The sequence below is a fragment of the Triticum urartu genome, chromosome 5, assembly GCF_003073215.2.
Source record: "Triticum urartu cultivar G1812 chromosome 5, Tu2.1, whole genome shotgun sequence".
NCBI lineage: Eukaryota > Viridiplantae > Streptophyta > Magnoliopsida > Poales > Poaceae > Triticum > Triticum urartu.
The window spans coordinates 499,052,415-499,068,273 of NC_053026.1; the positions used below are offsets into that span (position 1 = coordinate 499,052,415).

At 44.8% G+C, this 15,859-nt stretch overlaps 1 long non-coding RNA gene across 6 annotated transcripts; it reads left to right on the forward strand.

Annotated features, from left to right (window-relative positions):
* Positions 1 to 464: 464 nt before the first annotated feature.
* LOC125510101 lies at positions 465 to 9,485 on the forward strand. Of its 6 annotated transcripts, none has more exons than XR_007284499.1 (11): positions 465 to 1,392; positions 1,859 to 1,958; positions 2,415 to 2,473; positions 2,564 to 2,779; positions 2,857 to 3,303; positions 3,387 to 3,446; positions 3,544 to 3,603; positions 3,727 to 3,807; positions 3,901 to 4,797; positions 8,852 to 8,929; positions 8,998 to 9,485. It is a non-coding gene; the product is annotated as an uncharacterized LOC125510101 (long non-coding RNA). The 6 variants fall into 6 exon arrangements; XR_007284497.1 differs by having other exon boundaries at positions 3,901 to 3,983; positions 8,998 to 9,479; XR_007284496.1 differs by having other exon boundaries at positions 8,852 to 9,485.
* Positions 9,486 to 15,859: the final 6,374 nt, after the last annotated feature.

The window sequence follows — 15,859 nt, forward strand, 5'->3', positions numbered from 1 at the left end:
AAACTTAGAGCTTTCCACCAGCCAAATTGTATGTACAAATAGGTTCATTATTCTTATGATGTGACTTGCGAGTACATTCAATGTACTGACCTACAGGGCTGCAACGTCTTATGTTGCAGGGACTTTTCTACGACGAGTAAGAGTTACGTTGTAGGGTTATGGTCTACACTCAACTTGCTGTTGGCGTTGATGGACTCCACACCCTTATGTTTGTTTCCGCTGAGACTTATGAGGTATATATCAGTTTTCTCTACTCCTATAAAAATACGAGTTGGTGATGATGGTGTGCCTGCCTTGCTTCAATTTCAACCATCGGATCTGCATCCAACGCACTGTAATCAATCTGTGGTACATTTTGCAAAAAAACGCCCGCTGCATCACATATTTGAAGATAAGCCCCCTCAGTCCATCTTTCCTGTTCGAGTCTTTGCCCCACCCCCACCAGGTAAGAAAACAACTATCGACCTTATCCATCTCCTCTCCAGAATGGGAGGCACCGTACGAACCGCTGCCGGCAGCGCTGGAATCGATCCGGCGATGTGGCAGCTGCCGGCGCCGTTCAACCCCTCCCCCCCTCCCCACCCCCTCCCCCGCCTTATGCCTTCTACCAGCCCCACCTCTCACCGCCGCGACGACCCCATCCTCCTCGCCGTCTCCTCCGTGGCTCTACCCCCTTCCCCGTCCGATGCCAACCTCGGCAAGCAGGCCGCCGCCGCCGTTCGCCTAACGACGCCTGTACTGCCTCCTCCTCTGCTGCTGCAGGCTTAGCGTAGATCATCACTGCCACCTCTCTCCCCCTTGTCGCCCCCTCCGCCGTCTCACCCGTGTCCTCCGCCGCTGGCCGCCGCTGGTCCGCCGCCGACGGATCTTCTGCCTCTTCCTCTGCGGTAGTGTTCCCACCGACCTCCGCCCACCATCGCCACCATCTCCCCCTCCTCGATGTCTCATCCGCCCCCTTCACCCTCTCCTCCAACGCTGACTGCCCCAAGTACGCCGCCGGCTATGAGCTGCTCATTCACAGCGGCGGCGGCGTCACCACATACTACTCCTTGCCCTTCCCCACCGGCGCGCTATTCTTGGCTACTGTCACCCTGTCCACCCATGCCGCCTCCCAAATTCAAATTTTCTGCCAAACCCGCGCGCCCAGGTGGAACTGTCTAGAAACCATCCTTGTAGGCCCATATATATATATATATATCAAATTTTCTAGCACTCTGAGTTCAAATCCGCGCGCCAATGTGGAGCCGTCTAGAAACTACTATTGTAGACCAATATAAAGCAAATGGGACTCTCGCTGCTGCACCCAAAGAAGCCAAACGCTGGTCACTGCATTCTTCAGATTGAACGGATTGTGAGGACTTCATCTTCTGTTCTACTTCGTGAAGGACCAAGGTATGGGTGGATCTTCTTACTTGTGCAATTGTAGATGTGCAATGACAGAAATGACTGATCTGATTAGGAGACCAAGCACCAGTACTAGAGGAATGGTTTACTATGCTTAGATTGCTATGCTAGCCCACTTCTATTCTAATATGATTTTTACACAATAAATGCTAGCACTGATAATTAGCGAATATAATAGCAGTTTGATTTTTTATTCATCTATTGGCATAGATTGCTGGACCACGGATAGCCACATCCTTGTCAATTGATGTTATACTTTTGTAGTACCACATTATACTTGTATTGCGATATTGCTTACAATTGAAATCTTGAAGTATAGTTTCTTAAGTTAACCAAATAGTAAATATGCATTGGTACTAAATATGCACATAAATACTCAGTGGCAGCTCCAACTACAATTGGAATTTTTTTCTCACCGAATCACTGATTGTTAAAATGACGATCCACATGGCAGGTCCAAAAGATACTCATCAAGCTTAGAAAATAGAAGTCTCCAGGAGAAACCCTTGGATTTAGGTGTGAAACTGAATAATCACAAGGTCAGGACATACTGGGTGAGTTAGGCTGAATATTCAGTATGTGCGAGTGCATCATGCTTCATACTCCCACTGTTGACTGGAAGTTGTGAAGCCTATTATTAGACATGCTTGGAAACTATTGTGATAGGTTCTATGGAAATGCTGTGAAAAATTCATACTTGATCACTTCTGTATACTACTATGTTCTGATTTGTAGTTTTTGGCTACCATACATGTGCATATCATTTGTTTTATTCATATTGTTACTTGATGATGATGAAATTTATCATATGTGCAATTTCAGATCTAAATATAAATTGCTCTAAATTTATCATACATGTCATTGGCTTAAAACAAAATATCATGTTGTCTTTTGGCAAAGAATATTATTCTTGTTAGATTACATATAACATTCCTATTGGCTTTTGTGTTTTGAGCTTTTAATTCATTTGGCTAACCTCATACTCTTCTGTTTTGGGGAGAAATAATCAGGTCTTGCGCCCAAATGTTACAATCCTCGTGCCAACAAAGCAATAAAGGAAAACAAAAAGGTTGCTATCTTGTCCCTTATCGCTTGGCGGAACAATCTTTTTGCATATATTTGTATAATCTGACTATTGGTTCAACTTTAAATAACACAGTGGTCGATGACAATAATAAGTCCCACAGAACTGGGCCCAATGGCATGCCACCGACTCAGACAGGTCTATTTATACGCGAGCCGACATGTGTGACGCATTTGAGTTACTCGTCTTCTTCGGATGATGAAGTGACAAACCAATCAGCTGTGATTTTTCCTACTAATAATGGTATGCTGACATCAATTGAGTACTTGGAGCGAGGAGAAAGTTCCAAAGGTAAGTCTATAAGGCGAAAGTGTGTGCTTATGTAATTTTGTTTACCCACTTAATTAATTCATCGTAAAATACTGTAGGGAAAAAGCGTGCACGCGAAGCACTAAGATATGCTAGCCGTACCCCTGAACAAATCCAAGCAAGGTGAGAACGTGTGAGAGCACGTCGGCAAAATTTAACACCAAATGAGAAGGAAAGGATTAATGCACAGAGAAGAGAGAAAAGACAACACATGACACTTGATGAGAGGAATGCAAGCCAGCGAGCACGTAGGCAAAGTTTGACGCTAGATGAGAGGCAAGAAAGAAATGCACGCCAGCGAGCACGTAGGAAAAGCCTACCACCCGAAGAGCGGCAACCACTCCTAGCTCAGCGTAAAGCAAGCTACGCAGCCAAACGAGATACCCTCTATAAGGATTCTGTCGCAATGCAGTGCCCTAAAGGTTCGTTGGTGGGACATCTATCATCAAGCTCTTATGTCTTTAGCTGCCCAAGTACGCTGGAGCAAACTTCTGCTACGGTTCAAGGTAATTCTCACATACACATTCGTTTATCTCACCAATTTTTTCAAAGGTTGAGCCGGTATTTTACACTATCATTGAAATAACAGGTAATCTTGAAAGCATACCTGAAGCGGTGGAAGAGGATCACATAGTTTTCACTAACACAGGTATGCTTATGGTGTGGATGCCTTCTTTTCATTACTGATTATATTATAATTTTTTCAAAGGTTGAGCCGGTATTTTACACTATCATTGAAATAACAGGTAATCTTGAAAGCATACCTGAAGCGGTGGAAGAGGATCACAGAGTTTTCCCTAACACAGGTATGCTTATGGTGTGGATGCCTTCTTTTCATTACTGATTATATTATAACACACATTCAGAACCATCCTTATAACTTAGAATGGACAATTCATAATTGGCTCCCAATGGCTTCATATGTCTAGGTTCCCCAACAGAAAGCTTTGTTGCGGACGATAATTAGTCTGAAGAAGAAGATGATGAGTACTTCATATTTGCTGGCAGAGGTATTGCCATTGTCGTGGATGCCTTACTTCCCTACATGTATTGCACAAAAACTGCAAGACCTATATAACACTATTCATCTCATGTATATGTAGGCGATGATGAAGACTGTGATGACATGATGGATGCATTTACAGCAGTTCCTGATCCATATGATCGTGTCTACGAGAATATACCTGTAAGTACTCACACGCTGGCACCTAAACCTGATTGCAAGCATTGTGGTGCAAAGAGGTTCCAGTATGAGACAAATGGATTTTGTTGCCGGTCTGGAAAAGTTAAGTTGGCACACTTAGAACCACCCTTGGAACTTAAAATGCTATACACAAGTTCAGATCCCAATGCCGTGCATTTTAGGGATAACATTCGATACTTCAATGGACACTTTTTCATTCACTACCCTTGGAGTCAGTCTGGACAACAGATACACAAACATGAAGTCAGGAGTCTATATGTTTCGAGCTCACGGTCAGATTTACCACAACATCTTCTCATTTGGTCCAACTCAAGATGAGCCAAAGCATTTGGAACTCTACTTCTATGATGACGATCCCGGTTTACAACATAGGTTTCGGCGCTCCCCGAACCTAGACCGAGATGTCATTCAAAGGCTTGTTGACATCCTAAAGGATAATCCTTATTCTGAAACGTTCAGGAATCTAGGTGGAGTTGATGACCTTGAGGAATACCGTATTGAACTGAACACCGACATGAGGTTGGACCAACGGAGGTATAATGTGCCTATATCATCAGAGGTTGCAGCTATTTGGGTTGAGGGTAGTGAACTCTGTAAGTACTTTGAGCGTAGCATAGTATTGTTCGGCAACGACAACAAGAGATATAGCATCCAACCATATTATGGATGTTATGATCCGTTGTCTTACCCTTTATTCTTCCCAAGAGGGAGATTGGTTGGCATCCTGAAATCCTAAAGAATGGTGTCAGCTTGAATGAGCTGCTTCAGTCCCGTCGCAGTGGTCGACAGAGTCTAGGTAATTCATATAACGAAAATAACATGTGTTAATGTTGTTTATCCTCATTGTACTTACTTTTCCTGATTCCCAATATTGTCCTTTTGTTATCTCTCATTTTATAGGTTCATATACAAATAGTCGATTATGCGTCTCCGTTAGAGACTACTATTGCTACAAGTTTCAAATGCGTCGTGGTGTATTTAACACCATGCTATACGGTAAAGGACTATTCCAACAATATGTGGTTGATATGTACATCAAGGTTGAAAGCTCAAGATTGGACTATATAAAAAACACTAGAAACAAATACGTGCTGATCTATACCAAGGTGTTGTCGATAGCCTTCAAGCTGGGGAAAACCATGCGGATGAAGTGGGCAAACGGACTATAGTTCCTTCATCATTTATTGGGGGAAGAAGAGATAGGAGACGAAGATACCTTGATGCCATGACCTTGGTGCAAAAGTATGGGAAGCCAGATATTTTTTTAACCATGACTTGCAACCCTAATTGGGATGAAATAATTAGTGAGCTAGAGCCTGGACAAACCCCACAGGATCGTCCTGATCTTATTGTACGAGTATTTCGAGCAAAGTTGGAAGACCTCAAGATACAACTTTTTAAAAGGCACATTCTTGGTAAGGTAGCAGCATATGTGTATGTAGTTGAGTTCCAGAAAAGAGGTCTACCACATGCTCATTTCCTCCTAATCATGGAGGGGAGGTACAAGCTAACATGCCCAGAGCAATATGACTGTCTCATATCTGCTGAATTGCCAGACAAATCCAAGTATCCTGAGTTGTACAAAATGGTCGTGAAGCACATGATGCATGGTCCGTGTGGAGTCCTAAACCCCAAGAACGTGTGCATGCAGAAAGGTAGCTGCAAGAACCATTATCCATGACCATTTAATGTGTCAACCCTTCAGGGAAAGGACTCATATCTCATATATAGGAGGAGAGATGATGGACGCTGTGCAAAGGTACGTGGCCAAGAGTTAGACAATAGGTGGGTTGTTCCATATAATCCTTACCTACTAAGAAGGTATAATTGCCACATCAATGTTGAGGTTTGCTCAAGCATAAAAGCTGTAAAGTACCTCTTTAAATACATATATAAGGGGCATGATCGAGCATCTGTTTCTATCGATGAGGTGGATAGTGATAGGAACATTGATGAGATAAAGAAATACCGAGATTCCAGGTGGGTTACTCCACCAGAAGCATTATGGAGGATATATGGTTTTGACCTTAGTCAGATATTTCCATCTGTTAGACAACTCCAACTCCACCTCCCTAATATGCACATGGTGTCATTTCCAGTGGGTGCAAATCAGAATGATGTCCTCTCTCAAGAAGGAGCTTCCAAGACCATGCTAACTGAGTATTTTGAGGCAAACAAGAAATATGAGTTGGCTCGAGGAATTTTATATAAGGATTTCCCATCTTATTTTGTTTGGATGTCAGGTGGAAAGTATTGGAAAAGGAGGGATGAACGCACACAGATTGGGAGAATTGTGTCTGCACATCCAGCTGAAGGGGAGAGGTGTTATCTTAGAGTGCTTCTAAACCATGTCACAGGTTCTACATCCTTCCAAGACCTTAGAACAGTGAATGGTATTGTTTACTCGACATTCCATGAAGCTGCTGAAAGGAGGGGTGTTATCGAGTCAGATAATACTATCAACGAGTGTCTTGATGAGGCTAAGGTTTTTCATATGCCATCTTCCCTTCAGAGGCTATTTGCCACTATATTGGTCTTTTGTGAACCCAGCAATGTGCGTGGCCTATGGGACAGACACATGGAAGCTATGACAGAAGACTATCGACTAACACAAATGTGCCCCCATGCAGTTGAGCAGATGGCACTATTAGATATAAAGAATATGCTTGAATCGATGGGTAAGGACATATCATCATTCCCTCTCCCAGAAATTGACAAGTCATATGATGCCTCGGATAATGAGTCTAGGGAGATCATAGAGGAGTCCACGATAGAGGTGGACCCAGAACACCTTGGCTTGTCATCTTTCCTAAACCCAGAACAGAGATATGCATATGATGAGATACTTGCGACCATCAATAGTGGCCAAGGAGGTGTGTTCTTTGTTGATGGACCCAGAGGCACGGGAAATACTTATCTGTACAAAGCACTACTTGCAAAAGTACGTGCCGAGGGTAAAATAGCTGTTGCAACAGCGACATCAGGCGTTGCTGCATCCATCTTGCCTGGAGGGAGGATTGCACACTCAAGGTTTAAAATACCATTGAACACCGAAGACGGTGGGGTCTGCAGTTTCACCAAGCAAAGTGGGACAGCTAAGCTTCTTATGAGGGCGTCCCTCATAATTTGGGACGAGGCCTCCATGACAAAGCGGCAGGCGGTCGAGGCCCTTGACAATAGCATGAGGGACATCATGGCTCGACCTGACCTGCCGTTTGGTGGAAAGACAATTGTGTTTGGGGGGAGACTTCAGACAAGTGCTTCCTGTTGTTCGTAAGGGAACAAGGTCCCAAATAACTGACGCGACGCTGCGTAAGTCTTACCTTTGGGAGAATATGAGACAACTAAGACTTGTTCGTAATATGAGGGCTCAGATCGATCCATGGTTTGCTGATTACCTTCTTCGTGTTGGGAATGGCACTGAAGATACCGTGGATGATGATTACATACGGCTTCCAGATGAGATTTGTGTACCATACACCAGCGATGCCACTGATATTGATAAGCTTATTGAAAGTGTTTTCCAGATGACCCTAGAAGAAAACCTCTTGGATCGAAATTACATAACGTCCCGAGCAATTTTGTCAACTCGGAATGAGTACGTTGACAATATTAACATGAAAATGATTGAGAGGTTTCCTGGGGAGGAAATGATATACTACAGTTTTGATCACGCGGAGGATGATCCACACAACTACTACCCTGCAGAATTCTTGAATTCATTAACACCTAATGGGCTACCTCCCCATATCCTAAAGCTGAAAATTAATTGCCCTATTATATTGTTACGCAACATTGACCCAGCGAGTGGTTTGTGCAATGGGACGAGGTTGATTGTCCGAGGATTCATGAGGAATGCAATAGATGCTGAGATTGTGTTGGGCCAGCATGCTGGTAAGAGGGTGTTCCTTCCTCGAATTCCTCTTTGCCCATCAGACGATGAGATGTTTCCATTTAGGTTCAAGAGGAAGCAGTTTCCAGTTAGACTTAGCTTTGCTATGACCATTAACAAGGCACAAGGACAAACTATACCAAATGTTGGTGTATACCTCCCTGAACCGGTATTTTCACACGGGCAGCTCTATGTTGCTCTTTCTAGAGCTACATCTAGAAGTAATATGAAGATTCTTACTATACCGGGTAAAAAAAAGGAAGGCCAGTCCAACTCCACTGCAAATATTACAAAGAACATAGTCTACAAAGAAGTTCTCAGCATGTAGTCCAAGGTATAAATCACTCAAGTACAATTTGGTTGCCGTAAAAATTATATCTATCTAACTAGGGTCATGTGGAGGATTTACGGAAAGACAACTTAGATACTTGCTTTAGTGTTCATGATTTTTTGTAACAACAATTATATGTGTGTTTGAATTGTTTTTAGTAGTTTCCTTTGTTACTCCCTTTGTTAATAATAATAATAATAATTCAAACAATGCCGACAGCAGGTTGCTTTGTCATCAACGCATTTCATTTGGTTGGTAGCTCCACATCCAATTTTCAGGGCACACCCTGAATATTTGTTTCCTTTCTGTCTGTTATTGGCATTTTGTTTTTCTTCGCAGAAACCTGGTTGATGTAACAAAGTTACAAGTAGTCCAATACTAATATTTTTGTATCTACATGCATGTGCACTCACCCCTTCTAAATACATATGATTCAAAAACATCTTTTACTTAACAATTTGTTTCTTTGCTTCCGTACAAAATGTACAAGTGTTGTTCAATGTTTTTTCCTTTGCCTAAATATACTACAGAGTACATACCCTCTACAAGCTCCTTGTTTTTTCGTTTGTCTAAATATACTACAGACCATTATATATATGCAGTACTGATTACCTTATTTCCTTTTAGGTGAGAAGATGGATGAAGCCAGAGCTCGAGGGCCAACATTGTTAGCATAGATGGTTTTGAGCAAACGACTAAAAGAAGGTCCTGGGGATCCAAACAATGTAGTTTTGTGTGTTTGTCAGTTCCTAACATCTTGAGCAACCTTGCAGAAAGGAGCTCTTTGAGGACTGTTGTGACATAGATCCAACAAGCTGGTGATGGTGGTGCAGGAAGTGTATGGGCGTCGACATGGCTGGAACCCCATGGTCATGAGACTAGCGATGTAGTCGTCGTCGTCCTTTTTGTGCTCTCCTGTGTTGGTCTATTTTGGGATTCTGTGTACAATATCTTTTTTTTCTGTATGAGAGTTAACTGCAGTTTGTCAGGTTACTGGTTGACGATGCTCTTGTTCATGTTACCAAGGATGATGTAGGGAGTAGTTGTTTACGCATGTTGGGTTTGGGTGGCTAATGCTCAGCCCGTATGGTGTGTGTATGTGCGTGTGTGTATTGGGTTTGGGTGGCTAATGCCCATCCCGTATGGTGTGTGTATGTGCGTGTGTGTAATACTGAAAAATTCTATATTGTTTGCATTTACTATTCATTTGGATGTATGTAAGCTCGGGAACATAATTGAATATTTGGAAAAGCATATTGATAACATACATGGGATGACCCGACATACGTCAATCTGAACACATGCATAGTTATTCCGTGCAACGCACGGGCATCTTACTAGTACGTTATTTATACATGTGATTGCACTTTGATATATACATTGATGTACTGTTTGCCAGCATACCGATCCAGGGATGGCACGGATACACAGAGGCTTGACCGTTTGAGGTCGGGTCGCTACAACTATCCTTTTTCCACACTTGTGCTTCAAAGTAGCGCCATGTTCTTCATATAGAGAGTCTCTTGAGTTATCACTTTCATATACTAGTGGGAATTTTCATTATAGAACTTGGCTTGTATATTCCAACGATGGGCTTCCTCAAATGCCCTAGGTCTTCATGAGCAAGCAAGTTGGATGCACACCCACTTAGTTTCAGTTAGAGCTTTCATATACTTATAGCTCTAGTGCATCTGTTGCATGGCAATCCCTACTCACTCACATTGATATCTATTGATGGGCGTCTCCATAGCCTGTTGATACGCCTAGTTGATGTGAGACTATCTTCTCCTTTTTGTCTTCTCCACAACCACCATTCTATTCAACCTATAGTGCTATGTACATGGCTCACGCTCATGTATTGCATGAAGGTTGAAAAGGTTTGAGAACGTCAAAAGTATGAAACAATTGCTTGGCTTGTAATCGGGGTTGTGCATGATGTGAGTATTTTGTGTGGTGAAGATGGAGCATAGCCAGACTATATGATTTTGTAGGGATAACTTTCTTTGGCCATGTTATTTTGAAAAGACATGATTGCTTTATTAGTAGGCTTCAAGTATTATTGTTTTTATGCTAAATGATAGGCTATTTCTTTGAATCACTCGTGTCTTAATATTCATGCCATGATTAGATATGTGATCAAGATTATGCTAGGTAGCATTCCACATCAAAAATTATCTTTTTATCATTTACCTACTCGAGGACGAGCAGGAATTAAGCTTGGGGATGTTGATACATCTCCGTCGTATCTATAATTTTTGATTGTTCCATGCCAATATTATTCAACTTTCATATACTTTTGGCAACTTTTTATACTATTTTTGCGACTAACATATTGATCCAGTGCCCAGTGCCAGTTCCTGTTTGTTGCATGTTTTTTGTTTCGCAGAATATCCATAATAAACGGAGTCCAAACGGAATAAAAATTGACAGAGATTTTTTTGAAATATATATGATTTTTGGGAAGAAGAATCCACGTGAGACGATGCTCGAGGGGCCCACGAGGTAGGGGGCGCGCCCTGGGGAGGCAGGCGCGCCCCTGACCCTCGTGGCCACCCCATAAGGCAGTTGATGCCCTTCTTTCTCCGCAAGAAAGCTAATATCCGGATAGAGATCCTGTCAAAATTTCAGCCCAATCGGAGTTACGGATCTCCGGGAATATAAGAAGCGGCGAAAGGGAAGAATCTGAGAACGCAGAAACAGAGAGAGAGACAGAGAGACAGATCCAATCTCGGAGGGGCTCTCGCCCCTCCCGTGCCGTGGAGGCCATGGAACAGAGGGGAAACCCTTCTCCCATCTAGGGAGGAGGTCAAGGAAGAAGAAGAAGGAGGGGGGCTCTCTCCCCCTCGCTTCCGGTGGCACCGGAGTGCCGCCGGGGGCCATCATCATCACCGCGATCTACACCAACACCTCCGCCATCTTCACCAACATCTCCATCACCTCCCCCCCTCTATCTATAGCGGTCCACTATCCCGCAACCCGCTGTACCCTCTACTTGAACATGGTGCTTTATGCTTCATATTATTATCCAATGATGTGTTGCCATTCTATGATGTCTGAGTAGATTTTTGTTTTCCTATTGGTGGTTGATGAATTGCTATGATTGATTTAATTTTCTTGTGGTTATGTTGTTGTCCTTTGGTGCCCATCATATGATTGCACATGTGGATCACACCCTAGGGTTAGTTGTATGTTGATAGGACTATGTATTGGAGGGCAAGAGTGACAGAAGCTTCAACCTAGTATAGAAATTGCTGCATACGGGATTGAAGGGGGACCAATATATATTAATGTTATGGTTAGGTTTTACCTCAATGAAAATTAGTAGTTGCGGATGCTTGCTAATAGTTCCAATCATAAGTGCATAGAATTCCAAGTCAGGGATGACATGCTAGCAGTGGCCTCTCCCACATAATACTTGCTATCGGTCTAGTAAAGTAGTCAATTGCTTAGGGGCAATTTCGCAACTCCTACCACCACTTTTCCACACTCGCTATATTTACTTTATTGTTTCTTTATCTAAACAGCCCCTACTTTTTATTTACGTACTCTTTATTATCTTGCAAACCTATCCAAGAACACCTACAAAGTACTTCTAGTTTCATACTTGTTCTAGGTAAAGCGAACGTCAAGCATGCGTAGAGTTGTATCGGTGGTCGATAGAACTTGAGGGAATATTTGTTCTACCTTTAGCTCCTCGTTGGGTTTGACACTCTTACTTATCGAAAACTATTGCGATCCCCTATACTTGTGGGTTATCAACACCCTGGAGGAGGAGCACGACATGGCAAATGCCCGTTCCGCATTCTATCAGCAACAGGCTCGAAGGTATCAAAGCAGAGAAGTACGGGCCAAAACATATAACATTGGCAAACTAGTTCTACGCCTGCCGGAGAAGAAAAAGAACAAGCTCAAGCCCAAATGGGAAGGTCCCTTCATTATTGACCAGGTTCTGCCCGGTGGAGCGTACCGTCTGCGGGATGCAACGGACAATCGACTCGAGCCAAACCCATGGAATGCTGCTAGACTCCAAAGATTCTACACCTAGTGTCGGACTATATGTTCGTCTCCTTACCTCTGTCAATTTTTTGCATATCAATTATCTGTCTTCTCTCTCCTTCTCTCGTTTTATTCTCCTCAAGGCCTTAAAAGGCTAAACTTGTGTCTTGGTTACACAATCTTGACGCGCTAACCGCGCTCATTATACCTGGGGGCTTCTTATACAGAAGCTTAATATAACTATTTTTCTATGCTTTATGCCCCACACATGTGTTATTCTTCCGCATGTACCTTTTTTCGCCATTATATGCATCGATATGACTTAAGTTTTGGACAAGCTGGGTTGCCTGGCTCTTGTATTTATGCCCTATGTTCCCGTTAATTCGGCTAGGGCATAAGGGGAGCATCTCTGCGATTGTTACTACCGGGTCAGCCAGATGTGTACCTCAGACTGGGTGAAGCCAAAAGCTAGCGTTCTTAAGGGAATATTCAGTCAGTGAACAAAAGATGACTTTATGACTTTTATTTAATTTGACACATGCCCCCAGATGTTTATAGCTTGCGTCTCTTTTCGCAGTTCGGACATGCACATTAGGGCATGCGTACCCAAAGAAAGGAACCCTTAACGTAACTATTCTCCCTGGAAGATGTTTCTTACTATCCATGTAATATAACATAGCTAGTTGGGTACTTGTCTGTTCAAGCACTTATGACCCCTACGCCTAGTTTCCATGCATACCCCTGTTTTTACATAACGGAGTGGGTATTCGGATACACTCCAGACTATCGGGTCTAGAGGCCGAAGCGAAAAGGTCCGCCATGACAAATGATTTACAATCTTGCTAGGGACATTATATATGTCACTTGAAGTACACAATCACTAAGACTGATTAAATTCTTCTTCTCTACCATCCAACAGGCTGTCTAGCCTACAATCCTGTTGGGAATACTTTGCGGCTAATTCTACTTGGTCATACACCAAACTGACGGGGTTCTCTTTCCCATCGGGCCCCACAGGTCCGACCTCGGCCATGTGGTTTGGGTCAGCTTTGGTATATCGCGTCTTCACCATAGCCCAGGCTTCCCTTGCACCTTGTCAGAAGGCTGACATCTTCCATAATCGGAAGCGCCGCCGCGCTCCCTTGAGCTTCTCTATAAGCTCCCTCATGCCTCCTGGCGGGGACGCGGATGGCCACAAGGCTTGGGCAATACCCTACATCACCTGCCGAACTTGTTCGTGCAGTTGTGAGAGCTCTGGTAGAAGATCACCCGCAGACCCGGGCATCTCCTCCGCGGAATGACCCATCAGCATACCGCAGACATAACTCTGTTAGCCGGCTTCTTCGCCGAACTCCTTCAAAAGTTCGTTCAAGCACTTACTAAAAATGCCGCGTCGAAGCCGCTTATTCTCCTTCACGGAGTCCGCAAGCTGGGCTCGGACGTCTTTCAGTTCCACGTCCAGCCGGATATTGGCGTCCTGGAGATTATTTTTCTCCCGCCTGACCCGCGTAAGCACGCGCTCACCAGCATTTAGCTGTCGATTAGCACGTTGCGCATCCCCTGGCACGGCCTACGGATTCACTCCGGGGTCATCTGAAATATCTAATGTTATATTTTCATGCATGCCGCATACTATCTGATACCGGTAACTCTTTGCAACGGAAGCAACTGTTACCAGAGGGGGCCTTCTCGGACTCCTTCAACGCGGCCACCGCGGCCTGTAGTTGGGCTTTGCACTCTTCCAGCTCTTGAGACAATTGGGCATTCTTCCCTATAAGAACCTGCACAATTAATGATCCTTAAATCAGTTGTGTCAACTATTTCAAGTCTCAGGGGCTACTGATATATATAATCGTCAGATTTTCCTACCCATATATCCTTTACATACTGGTCCGTGGCTCTGGCAAGACCATTTTGAGCAGCACAGATGTACGCGTCTCTTGAGTTGAAGGCATCGAACGCCTCTTGGGAGAAACAAGCGTCACGGAGTACGGCCGGGCGACGCTTGTGATTCATGGCGCTCTCCACTTTGGAATTTGTAGCAGATAGTCTATCCGCATCCTCTATAGGAGGAGCATCCGGCGTCCACCCCGTGTTAGCTTCCGCCTCTATGTCCGGCCCTGGAGCCCGACTGGTGGAGGCGTGATCGGCAGCCTCTCCGGATATAGTTCGGCGAGCGTTTTTCCTATTAGGAAACATGGACGTCATTATATTTTAAAGAAAGACGACAACCACGGAGCGAGGTTTTGTATCATACATCTGCGTCGGCGTCTCAGTCCTGGCCGCCTTCCTTTGTGGCCTACCCGGCTTCGGTGCCCCTTGTTGGCGAGTCACTGCGGGTTCGGCGTGGCGTCCCGAAGGCCTTCCCTGTAAAACACCATATGTGTACGGTAGGTGAAGTGCATAAAAGGGGATCCTTCTCGGAAGTTGGGACTCAGGTTTTCCCTTACCTGCGATGCAGGGAGTAGCCCAGGATAGTCGGCTATGATGGCCACCATGGCGTCATCGCAGCTCAATTGATAGAACATCCTGTCTATCAGCTCCACAAATATGTCCGGATCCTCTTCTAGTCCGGGATCGAGGGCCCGGTCAGGGTCCTCCGGTTGTGGAGGCGGGCTGTTGACCTCCCTTACAGCTTTTCGCAGTTCCTACCGTGAAATGGCAAGGTGAGTATTTACGACGAACAATGCGGGAAGGTTGGGAGTAAAGAGTGACAGCTCACCCAGCTTGGAGGGTTGTACATGGAGAATCCATCCCGTGGCTTAATACGGATGAACTCCTCTTCCTCTCCCTTGAACAACTCAGACAGAATTTTTGCTAAAGCAGCAGCGGAGTCGGGTCCCTTACGCCCGCAGCGGGTGGCATCATCTTCCCCGTTAAAGCACCACAAGGGGTGCCCTCGATATTGAAGTGGCTGCACCCCCCGCATTATGCATATTGACATAACCTCGTTTATTGTCAATCCTGATTGAGCCAGCACTTTAATCCGGACCATCAGGTAAAGGACTTCTCCGTTATCTTCCTCCTGGGGGCTCCGTGGGTGCCAGCTTCGGCATTTCTTCAGAGGAGCATTGTGGAACTCGGGAAGACTCCTCCGAACAGGATCTGGAAGGTGGACGTCCTCCATGTAAAACCACTCCGAAGGCCAGTCTTCGGACGTCTTCTTCGGGGTACCGGACAGGTATCCGGTCCCGGCGATGCGCCATTTTTCGGCTCCACCCACTTGATATAGCGACCCCTCCTGTGTACGGGGCACAAGGCAGAATAGCCTCTTCCACAGCTCGAAATGAGCCTCGCAGCCCAGAAACAGCTCGCAAAGGGCAACATAACCAGCGATGTGTAATATGGAAGCAGGGGTGAAATTATGCAACTGGAGGCCGTAAAACTCCAGGAGCCCGCGGAGGAACAGATGGACTGGAAATCCAAGTCCCCTTAGTAAATAAGGGACAAGGAATACCCGCTCCCCCTTGGAGGGATTGGGGAAGCTCTCCGCTTGCTCCCCGCCATTATACGTGGCGAGCCCGGCTCGAACGGGGACCATATATGCCGGAGGGAGAAATCCCTGGGTCTGCAACTCTACTAATTGGCTGTGCGGGACGGAACACTTCTCCCAGTCACCGGGCTTAGGGCTACGGGAGC